Source organism: Xenopus laevis, chromosome 3L (genome assembly GCF_017654675.1).
Source record: "Xenopus laevis strain J_2021 chromosome 3L, Xenopus_laevis_v10.1, whole genome shotgun sequence".
In the NCBI taxonomy this organism is placed as follows: domain Eukaryota; kingdom Metazoa; phylum Chordata; class Amphibia; order Anura; family Pipidae; genus Xenopus; species Xenopus laevis.
In genome coordinates, this window is record NC_054375.1 from 95,048,404 (window position 1) to 95,060,746 (window position 12,343).

A 12,343-nucleotide genomic window follows, 5' to 3' on the forward strand; every position below is an offset into this window, starting at 1 on the left:
TTTTGCTAATCTTATTTTTGAATGATTTGCTTTTTTTTTTTTCTGTAATAATAAGAAATTAACTGTAGCAAAACATATCAGGACAGAGCCCTTACTCAGGTATAACATTCATAAGAAATTTGGCACGTGTAGCCCGGCAAATTTTTTGACCACGCCCATTTTAGTGGCCACACCCCTTAAATTCCATGTTCATTTTACAAAATTTGGCAGGTTATGAAAGTTATGAATATATTTCTCCTTATCTAAACTGTTACAATAACTTATTTTCTAATCTCAAAATTATTACAAAGTATCTTATTTACACCCGTTAGCTGTTCTGGGCTCTCTGTCAAAAGCCAATTAAGTTATAAACTTTGTTTCTTTTTCTGGATGTTCAGTGCAGAGAAAATAGGGACTTTCCAGTACAAATGAGGGACTGCAGGTTGAGCTGTCAAAAGAGGGACTCTCCCTCTGAAAAGGGACAGTTGGGAGGTATGCATGTATGCAAATTAGGATTTGGTTCGGTATTCGGCTGAAACTTTCTCAAAGGATTCGGGGGTTTGGCTGAATAGTGGATTCGGTGCATCCCTACATTTTAGTTACAACACTGATCACATACACTCATCAGTAATGTTTTCTAGATAAGCAAATAAGTAATTATAACAATATAAAATAACAGGTCCCTTAGGAAAAGTTAGACTCGCAGCTTAAAGTACAATTCATCTTCATTAGCAAAACTGTAATAACTGGAAAAAAAACACAGAAATATGTTCAAACTTTCATAACCTGCCAACTACATGCGCAAACTTTTTTGTCCTTTTTATTTCCAAAATGTTGGGAGGTATGCATAATTTAGAATTTGTAACTAATTTTGATGTAAACACATATATAAGTGGAATAATGGAAAGAGATATACCAATACCATATATGAACAATGGAAATATAATTTTGTTTGGTCTATATAATTTTAATTGTTTGACCTACATGTACATTTGCCTGCATAAAAGACATGTTTTTTTTTTTTAGAGAGAAAGCACGATCACATGGTGTCTGATGTACTGATAAAGGCGTGCAATACTTGGAGCCAGTATTGGAATGAGGGGTGTGGGAACAGGCCAGCTTCCACATCACAGCATGAGAGAGAGAGAGAGAGGTCCCAGAGAAAGGAAACGCACTTAAATATGGCAGTTACATGACTGCTCTCTGATACACAGAAACACTCTTTAGATTCAAAGCTTTCACTTTTAAGGGCAATGGCCCTTACAAGTGATTAGTTGCGGTGTATAAATCTGCAATACCCTGCGTGACACCAGATAAATCTCTTGTTGGATGCAGAGCCCAGGCCAGCCCTGTCTTTCCTGCCTGCCATAGAAAGTCAATTTCTGTTTCCTAACTAGTGCATCTAAATGAGTGTAGCCAAGGCAGCTGGGGTTGTGGGGTTTGGCTCAGGTTTTCCTGTGTACCCTGGGTACCCCAATCCAATAATACCAAAAGCAATTAAAGAGTTTACATTAATTACATTTAGTAAATCTTTAAACTACATTTTTTCATATGTTTTGAGAAATTAGACAAACATAAATGTAATTGGTTTTAATATCAAAATAACTAAGAGTTTACTGTGACCGTAGTTAGTGTTACAGTGACACTTCCCATTAAAGGTTGAGATTCTAGTGCTGTGGCCCCCTAGTGAGACCCAAAGCAAAGGCATGTTTGGGTGAAATTTAGGGAATATGCCTACTTACTCTCCTAGATACTCATGGAAATTCATCTTAATCCTTCAGTTTAATGGTCATGGGGTTCTTTCTTGTAGAGTCGTGTAGACAAATACAAAAGGTCCTCTGCACTCAATCCATTATCAATATATTTAAGACATTGAGACATTTTGTGCATACTGCTACTAAAAAATGCCTTACCCTATAAACAAGACAGGGATTGTTTGTCTATATATTGCAATTTATTTAAGCTGGCCAACTGCGTCAAAGTCATCCCATATCTGGCCAGTCCTACGCTCAATTTTCATCTGATTCATTAAGAATTCTGTTGTTTCATTATACGTTTTACCTGCAACTTGCTACTTTCAAAGTAAAACTCGCAAACTTGCAGGGGTGCTTCGCCAATGAGGCAGGTTGAGGCTGTCGCCTCAGGCGGCAGCCCCCCACTAGGTACCAGGGGCAGCAAAAATGCTGCTCCTAGTACTTTAAGAGCGAATTTCTGGGGGAGGGGGAGCAGCAGCAACTGCTGCTGCCTCAGGCGGCGAAGGGGCCAGGATCGCCCCTGCAAACTTGGTTGCCCTTTTATTAGCCACCAGTGTGATCACCTTCACAGGGCTGTGCCACGATATTTTTGTATACCTTTCGCCATTATAAACGGAGCATATGTTCATTACAGTAAGCGTCCTAAAAGTACTATACCGGGAGGTATTTGTCGATCTAATTACATGATGAATTTACAGCAAATTTTACACATTTGAAAGGCCCTTCTAAAGGCAGATTGCCACAGTTGAGAAAATTGGCAAGCACTCCGGACTCCACTCATGTAAGTAAAAACAACTTTTATTTCAGCAGTTTAAAAACATCGAATCCTGACGCGTTTCGTATCGTGGAAATATGTAGTCATAGGCCTATGACTATGTATCTCCACGATCCAAAGCGCGTCAGGATACAATGTTTTTTTTTATCAAATTGCCACAGTGTCAGAATTATTCTTGGAAATATAATCCCACAACTGACACCCCTTAGTGAGTGCAATAGCAATATAAGAACTGTTTGAGAAGCCTAGCCAGCATTAGGTTGGGATTATAATTGGTACATAATGATACCATTAAATAAAGCCAGCTGCTATTTTTTGCATTGGATTAGTTAATAGTGGACTTGGAGATCACATTCACAAAGGAGAAAAACAGACACACTCTGATACATATTCACCCACGTATTTTGTGTCTTTTCTAAGTATGATGGCAGCAAAGGAATGAGATTCTACATAGTATGTTACTGCCACCAAGTGGTGATGTTACAGTCACTACTGTGGTTCTTGTAAAATTTCACTAAATTAGTAACTCATGGGAAATAATTTTTGATAATCCAATGTTCAGCATGAGCCCATATATACATTTTGGGAAATATGTTCTACTCTCTTTTGGTAGTTAATAGGGTAGAACCCCTGTTTTAGGGGACCAGAAAAAATGGAGCAAATTATTGCAAATTAGAATGTAAAGTCAGGCCTAACGACCTGGAGGTGGGCATTGAAACTACTATTTCTATATTTGCTGATGATACTAAATTTTGCAGAACTATAAGTTCCATGCAGGATGCTGCCACTTTGCAGTGTGATTTGACTAAATTGGAAAACTGGGCAGCAAACTGGAAAATGAGGTTCAATGTTGATAAATGCAAGATTATGCACTTTGGCAGAAATAATATAAATGCAAGTTATACACTAAATGGCAGTGTGATGAGGGTTTCCTTAATTGAGAAGGATCTAGGTTTTTTGTAATAAAACAAGTTGTCTAATTCCAGGCAATGTCCTTCTGTGGCTCCTTAAGCAAATATAGTACTGCTTTGCATAAAAAGACCATTAACTCAAGCAGTGAAAACATAATTTTGCCTCTTTATAGATCCCTGGTAAGGCCTCAACTGGAGTAAGCAGTGCAGTTTCGTGCAACTAAACTAGTTAATGGGATGGAAGATTTAATTTATAACGGCAGACTGTCATGGTTGGGGTTGTTTTCTCTGGAAAAACAGACGCTTGCGAAGGGACATGATTATACTTTACGAGTACATTAGAGGACATTATAGACAAATAGCATTTTTACCCATAAAGAAATATCACCACACCAGAGTCCATCCCTTAAGACTAGAGAAAAATAACTTGCATTTGAAGCAGCATAGGTGGTTCTTCACAGTGAGGACAATGAGATTGTAGAAATGCACTGCCGGGTGATGTTGTGATGGCTGATTCTGTTAATGTTTTTAAGAGTGGCTTGGATGATTTCTTGGACAAACATAATATCCAATGCTATTGTGATACTAAAAGTTACAATTAATATACAGTGAGTGTATGGAGGGGTCAGTGTGTGTGTGTGTGTGTGTGTATGGATGCTGGGTTTCATTTGGCAGGGTTAAACTGGTTGTACATTCTATGTGATAATACACCTTTTTTAAATACATTGGATTTCCATGCACAGGGGGCAGCTACTGGGTAGCTTAATGGAAGATGGTGCTGTCCATGAAAAAAAAAAAAAAAAATATATATATATATATATATATATATATAGACATATAACTAGATAGGTGCACTCAGATAGCCATGGTGATGCCTAGGTGCTAGAACAAAAATTCATATCTATAAAGCAAAAAAACTTCCGTCATCCTGATGACGGCTTGAGTTTGTAAGCCGAAACGTTGAAATAAATCTACCATCTTTTTTTCACTTATCAAGACCTATGTTTGCGGAAGTTTTTTTGCTTCATATATATATATATATATATATATCCTTGATAAAGGCCCTAAAGAGGGCCGAAACGTTGGAAAACGAATCTATGCAAATAAATATCACTTGATTTATGAAGAAATTGGTGTGCGGCTCTATGTGAAATTTTATACATAATATTTGAACCAGCACCCACAATCACCAAATCCGGATCCGAGTGCGGCTGCCTGCAGACAAGTATATATATATATATATATTTTTTTTTTTTTTTAATTTAATTTTTATCATTACTGATATATAAATATATATCAGTAAAAAGAGTCAACTTCATCAATTTTGGGGGCCCTAACATTTATTTGTTGTCTACCTGTACCACTGAAAAAAGTACATAAAACACATTAAGAAAGTGAAAGACTTTCGGCCAGATCTCGATCGGGGAAGCCCGTCGGGGGCCCGCATACACGGGCCAATAAGCTGCCGACACAGTCTGCCGGCAGCTTTTATCAGCCCGTGTATGGCCACCTTTATGATATCTCTATTCCTGTACTTTCCAGACCACACAACCAAATTGTACTATTAAGTCTCAAGTACAAAAAAATATTTTTGTACTTGTAACTGACATTTTAGGGCTCATAAATAAATAAAGATCAGTGTGCAAAATGCAAATTGTGATGTAAATCACCATGTCTCCCCCGCCCATTCCCCTTGCATTTGGCCACTAAATCACATGGACCACAACTTGTTTGTAGTTCACAAAAATAGTTCAGGATTAACATCCATTTGTGTGTGAATGGTGAATCCACTTAAGTCAAGTGTGTGTATTGGCACAACCCACTAAGGAAACCCTAGAATTACAGGTGTTAATTTCAGGGTACCCTTGTGCTGTGCAAAATTGCATGCTGTTTATCAGAGCAGGCTGAAGTGTTGCATTGCCCTTGCTTCAGGTTGAATAGGCACAAATACCTTTGTGAATGGACTAAAATAATTATGCACAATTTTAAGTCCATTTAAGCACTTTTCATTCATGTCCTTGGTTTTTTTTCCTTGTTTAGGTACTAACACCCCTAAACAGAAAAATAGCAGTAGGTGCAAAGAACCTTAAAATGGAAATGTATACCTGTACACATCTAGACAGCAATATGAGGCCCAAGAACTAGACGGATATCTTAAGAGCATCCAATTCCCAAAACTAGAGATAGATCAGAGATTACAGTATATCTAGACTCACCTATCACAGAATACGAGATAGCACAAGCGTTACTCCAAATGCCACTACAAAAGACTTTGGGCATTGATGGGCTGCCGATTGACTGGTACCGGCATAACATGAAATTTGTAGTTCCCAAACTACTAAAACTTTACAACTCAACATTTGACAAATTTGAGCTACCACCATACACTACTGAGGCCATTATAATAGTAATTCCTAAGCCTGGTAAGGACCCACTTAAATGTGACTCCTACCGCCCCATATCTTTGTTAAATGCTGAAATTAAGATTGGGGCAAAGGTGCTAGCCAATCGGCTAGCCACAGTCCTCTCATCCCTAATAGACATAGACCAGTCCATATGCCGGGCAAAATGACAGACAAATTTGCGCAGACTGTTCCTAAATCTGCAAGTGGTTCATAACAATGCTGGGTCAAGGCTGGTGGTGTCCCTAGACACCGCTAAGGCCTTTGACTCCATTGAATGGGAGTACTTATGGGCAGGTCCGGACTGAGAATTAAAATAGGCCCTGCCATTTTAGGTACACAGAGGCCCAATCAGCCCACACAGAGGCCCAAACAGCCCCCACCAGCCCACTAAATACTGACTTTCTATGGGACCTTATAGCAGCCCCTCTGGCATTTGCCAGAACCCACAGATTGCCAGTCCGGGCCTGCTTATGGGGGTGCTAAATGCAATGGAATTTGGCCCCAGCATACTAAAATGGACTCAATTACTATACAAAGAACCTAAAGCCCAAATCAAAGTTAATGGTATATACTCTGACTCCTTTCCCTTCCACAGAGGTACGCGACAGTGCTGTCCCCTATCCCCGATACTGTTTTCCCTAGCCATAGAGACACTCACCATATGAATCAGAACATCCCCACAGATTACAGGCCTTGGCTATAAAATCACTGATCAAAGGATATCACTATATGCGGACGCCACACTCCTTTATTTAGGTGATGGTGAAGCCTCTTTGAAGTTTGCACTTCAAATAATAACCGAGTTTGGGAAGTACTCCGGACTTCTTATCAATTAGAGTAAGTCTCAAATTCTCCCACTAGATGAACATATCCATATAACGCTACCCCCAGACTGCCCACTACAGATAGTGAACTAATTTAAATACCTCGGAATTATTATCGAAAAATCCCCCTTATCGTTCATTGAACACAACCTCCAGCCAATAATACAAGAACTATCTTAAGTCCTAACATACTGGGATAAATTGCCCCTATCCCTTATAGGAAGGATAAATATAATAAAAATTATATACCTACCTAAGATCACATATATATTATGTAACACACCCATAGGAATACCAAAAACACTATTTCAACGTACACATAAATAATATTATCTTCCCTTTCATATGGACCCACAAAAACCCCACACTGTCACACAATACCCTAAAAGCACCAATCTCAAAATTAGGGTTGGCAGCCCCAAAATGCCATTTGTACTACTTGGTGGCTCAACTGTGCCATGCGCACACTTGGCTACACTTTGAGGCTGATAATCCAGCCATGTTACTTGAAGCTCTATACTATACTTTGACTCAATAGAGGGGCTTTAAAATGCTCTGTACAGACCGAGAAAAGACATAAAACCTAAAAACTAATTCCAGTGTTAGCACCACAAAGAAAGCAAGGGACCAGACAGAGAAGTTAGTTGACCCACACTCAAATGATATACCACCAGAGTCCCCTCTATGGTTTAATAGTTCACTAGCCCACTTCCAAAACCTACCAAATGTGTCGCTATGGGCAGGTGCAGGGGTTAAGGGACTCAAGCACCTTCTGCAGGACGGTACTTTTATTACAAGACCACAGATGGTGTTGAAAGAAGAACTAGCAAATATACCCTTATACGCATAATCATGCCTTTCAGGCACAATTCCAGAGTAAACCACAACACTTGAAAACTCCCTATTAAACCCATCCAAAAAGAAACAAATGTCCTGTCTATATATGGCACTGATAGGTAAAATATATGATCTGCTCCCATGGGTGAAACTAAAATTGGAAACTATTACACCTCCCTTGGATGTGGAGGAGTAGGAAGAAATAGCGGACACCATGCAGGGACCCCTTGCAAGCGCTAGGGACAGACTTGTACACTTTAAAATCCTGCATCAAACGTACCATACCCTGGTAAAACCACACCTCATGGGGAAACTGGCCTCCCCGAACTGTTTAAGATATAACAGGGAGTCAGGCACGTTTATGCATTTAATATTGGAATATATATATATATACAGTTGTTTTGGTCACAAATTACAGCCTTCATGGCAGAGGAGCTATGTCTCCCAAGAATCCTAGATCCTAGAGTGTGATTACTTGCACTAGTGCACTCATTGGCCCCCTTGAATTGTACTAGAGTTCTACTGAGACTTCTTTTGTTTTATGGGAAAAAGACTATTGCCATGCATGGATGAACTCTCCGCATTCATCATTGGAAAAACCTGGTTAACGCACAATTGGAACTGTACAAATTGACCTACCTATTCAGACAAGCATTGACAAATTTGAAAGAATCTGGGATCCCTGAGATCCCCTGGGATCCCACAAAGCTGTGTTGTTACCAGTAACTACCACTAGATGTCCTATTTGGTAGAAAAGAAAAGAAAGAACTACTAAGTAAAACAGAAAATCTAAGTGGCAGAAAACAATGAGTAAATATTGACATACCAGTAGGCCTTCAGTTGGTCACTAGAAACAGAGCATTGTCAAAAATAACTTCATTACATCATCCTCTTCGATCCTTTCTCTTACTCGTTCTATTTTTTTTATTACTTCAGAGATGATCTTGTTAATGTAAATATAATTCTATAATACACAAGAGCCCTTAGTGATGTCATTGTTTAAAATTGGTGCTTAATGATATAATTTGTGTCACATTCAATGTGTATCTCTTTTGTAAATGTATCTCTTTTGTAAAATATGAGGATTTTAAATGTCACCTTGTATGCCAATGATCTGTATTAAAGCAGACAGCCTTTAGCTTTGTGTCATAATATTGTAATGGAAGTCTTCTAATATGCTTTCGTTTTACAGTAGGGAGAACATTATTCCCTCTATTATCTTTTTTTATAGTAAACTGTATGGAATTGAATTGTATTGTTAGCAGTCTTTACCTTTTTCATTGCTCAAATAAGGATAGAAAAATAAAACCTACTATAGCACCTTCCCTTGGCTTCATAAATTACCCTGCATACCACTAAGGCTTAATTCACCATTAGCGTATATGTGGGCAGTGAATTCGTTTTTTATTTGTATGTAATCTGTTTGTTTAATGTGAATACCCCTCTGTATTACAGAACTGCAGAATATGTTGGTGTTTTATAAATACACCATTGAAAAATAAACAATTTCCATTGTTATTTAATGGCACACTGGAAGATCTCAGTATAGTTACAGTAAAAGTAAACCCTTATCTACAAAGGCTGGGCACCACTGATTAACACAATGTATACCGGCAGTGTCTGCGACACTCACATGCTCAGTGGGCTCTGAGCAGCTGTTGAGAAGTAGTGATGGGCGAATTTATTCGGCAGACGCGAATTCTCGGCGAATTTGTAGCGAATAAATTTGCGAAACGCCCTTGAAAATTCTGCAACAAAAATTTGCCGGCGTCAAAAAAACGGGCGTCGCCGTCAAAAACGGGGGAAATTCGCTCGTCACTATTGAGAAGTTAAGCTTAGGGGTTGTTGCAAATTATCAAGCAGAAAGTGAGGTTTGCCTGTAATATAAACTGATGCTACAGGGCTGACTATTAAATTCTGGTGCTAGTTGCACTGGTTTCTGTGCTGCCATGTAGTAATTATCTGTAATAATTACTAACCAGCCTTATATTGTGATAATTTATATTCTATGTGTACTGTATATTGTGAGTGGATCCCTGAACTCAGTAAGTGACAGCAGCACAGAGCATGTGCAGTGGATAAGCATAAAACAAGATGGGGAGCTACTGGGGCATCTTTGGAGACACAGATCTTTACTAAAGGGCTGTGGTTGCCTTGGGCTGGTACAGAAGCCCAAAACATAATGTACAACATTTCTACCCTACTTCTTTAGTTAAGCTTTAGTTCTCCTTTAAATCCTTAAATTGCTATGGTACTGCATAACCTGGTCTAACATGTTTGATGTTTGTGTTTATAAGGTTCTTGTCTGCAGTACTACTTGGACCAGACTGCAAGCACAGTGTTCTCTTTGCACATTACACAAGATCAACTGCCATTTGTTTGTCCTGAAAGAATGCTGCATTGGGGGTAAAAGAAAATTGAGACTTGTAGATATATTTTGTGGTTTTCACTTGGGATGGGAATTAAAAAAACAGCTATCTTCCAGGGATCGCTTGTGAGTGACATGTACAGGAAGTACTGTGGGTCTCTCTTTATCACCATAAATATCAGCACTTTTACTTTGGGTGATGACAGCTCTTGCCGATAGCATGCATCACTTTCCACTCATATCAGTGGGAAATGATCAAGGGTGGGGAGTGGCATTTGAATTCCTGTTTGAAATTAAAATTTGTTCTGTGCCATAGCCCTACATGGATCACTGTTTAAAGGAGTAAACAACAAAATCTATCTGTAAGCATCTACAAAAAGTAGGTTCTACTTTCAGTGTATGAAATAAGCCTAAAACATTTATTTCTACAGAATGTGTCACCAATAAATTAAGAAACACCTCTCAATAAAAGGTCCATGGATCACTGACCTAATGATTCACCAAACTAAAAAGTTTAGCCGTCAATGTAAAATAATCCTGGGTCCTATCCATCCTGTCACAAACGTCACACTTTTTGGGAAAAGACTAAAGAATAAATGAAATCACAAGCAAAACCTAGAAAAGGTAGTACATAGTTAACACTCTGTTGTACAATAGTTTACCCAGATCAGGGTTTAACAGGGATTTCCAGTTTGACGTTGTTCTCATTTTCTTAAATTATACTTGGGATCTAAACTACAATTTACTCAATAGTCAGTAATCCCTAGGATTTCTTATACAGAGATACAGAATAATACCCTATTATTAAAGATTAATAAAGATCAAAGATTACTCAAAGTAGAAGATGAATGTAAAGTGCTTATTAAAATCAATGCCTCCTGGGTTCATCGTGCCACCTCTTGTGAATTGTGCACAGTGTACCTCTAGGCGCAGACAGTGGCAGTAGCTCCTAGGTTCCCACAGCAGACTCAGGCACAGACAAATGAATTGGACTCAAACCCAGGAGGGAGCTCTCGGTGTGGGTGGCCATGCTGAGGCATGTGCATGATGTCATCTTACGAGACTTGCTTATAATGTGCATGCACGTTGTAACACACTGGCAATACACATATACATGTATCCAGTGCTAGATTATGGGTTCCAGGTCCAGACTGAGAATTAAAATAGGCCATGGCATTTCAGGTACACAGAGGCCCTATCAGCCCACATAGAGGCCCAAACAGCCCACTAAATACTGACTTTCTATGGGACCTTATAGCAGCCCCTCTGGCATTTGCCCGAACGCACAGATTGCCAGTCCGGGCCTGATGGGTTCCCTTGTTAATCCCGTATCTGTCGGCGTTGTGACCCAGGTGCTGCTGCCCTGAGTCCGACACTAAGAGGAACGTATTCACCACACATACCAATCGTTGTGGCGGTGCACTCCGGGACCCTTTCAGAAAAATCGCTTGCTCTCAAACTGTATGTAAAAAAGGTTTCTTTATTAACACATCTTAATACACTGATAAAACAGCGTCTGAGGTCTGACGCATTTCGTGTCACTGCACTTCCTCTGAGGTCTCTTCTGAAAGGGTCCCGGATGGCGCCGCCACAACGATTGGTGTGTGCATGCACGCTATGTAAGATGCCAACTGGGAGCTCCCTCCTGGTGCGGGTGACCTAGAGGGGATATTTTTTTTAAAAAACAAAAGACATGTATCCCCCAACTGGAGCGTAGTCTCTATTAGACTGGCATGGTTAAAAAAAAGGGTGACCGGGCCCTTTAATAGTAGCATAAGTAATCAAAAGTTACAATAACAAAAAAATTGTAGCCTCAAAGAGTAACAATGTTTTGACTGCTAGGGTCAGTGACCCCCATTTAAAAAATTGAAAGACGCAAAGGCAAATGATTAAAAAAAATGAAGAACAGTCGAAAAGCATAGGACATCTATAACATATTAAAATATAAAGGTACCACTTTACTTTCATGCTTAAAACTTAATAAACACGCTTGGAATACAGTATTGTAGCTTTATTAGCTTTCTTTCCTTAAATGTGTATATTAAAAAAATGAATCTTAACCCCAAAAAATAAATTGATGTAAACTTATTTGAATTCCTGTGAGCACATTTGCCGTTTCCATTAATTTACTATTCTTACTGGTTTGTGAGGTATCGGCCGTTCTAGACCCCTCTCAGCATGTCTGTTTGAGTATCATGCGACCCACACTGTCTATGCACTTTCTGCATTCTGGTTACCCTAGGATTTCTGACTCTCAGCTGAGTCAAAAGTCTGATAATAGCAGCCTACAACTGCTACTGTTTCAGAAGCTGCTAAAAATAGAAAAATGAATGTAAATGACTAAAGTGCTCAGAAAAGCTCCTTTGATTTTTTTTGCCTTTGCATCACCTTCAAAGAACAGATATTGTGTGTTTTTCCATTTCCCTGAATTATGAAATATAATCATCCTTTGTTTACTGTTATGGACCATGCTGACTTGCGCACATAAAA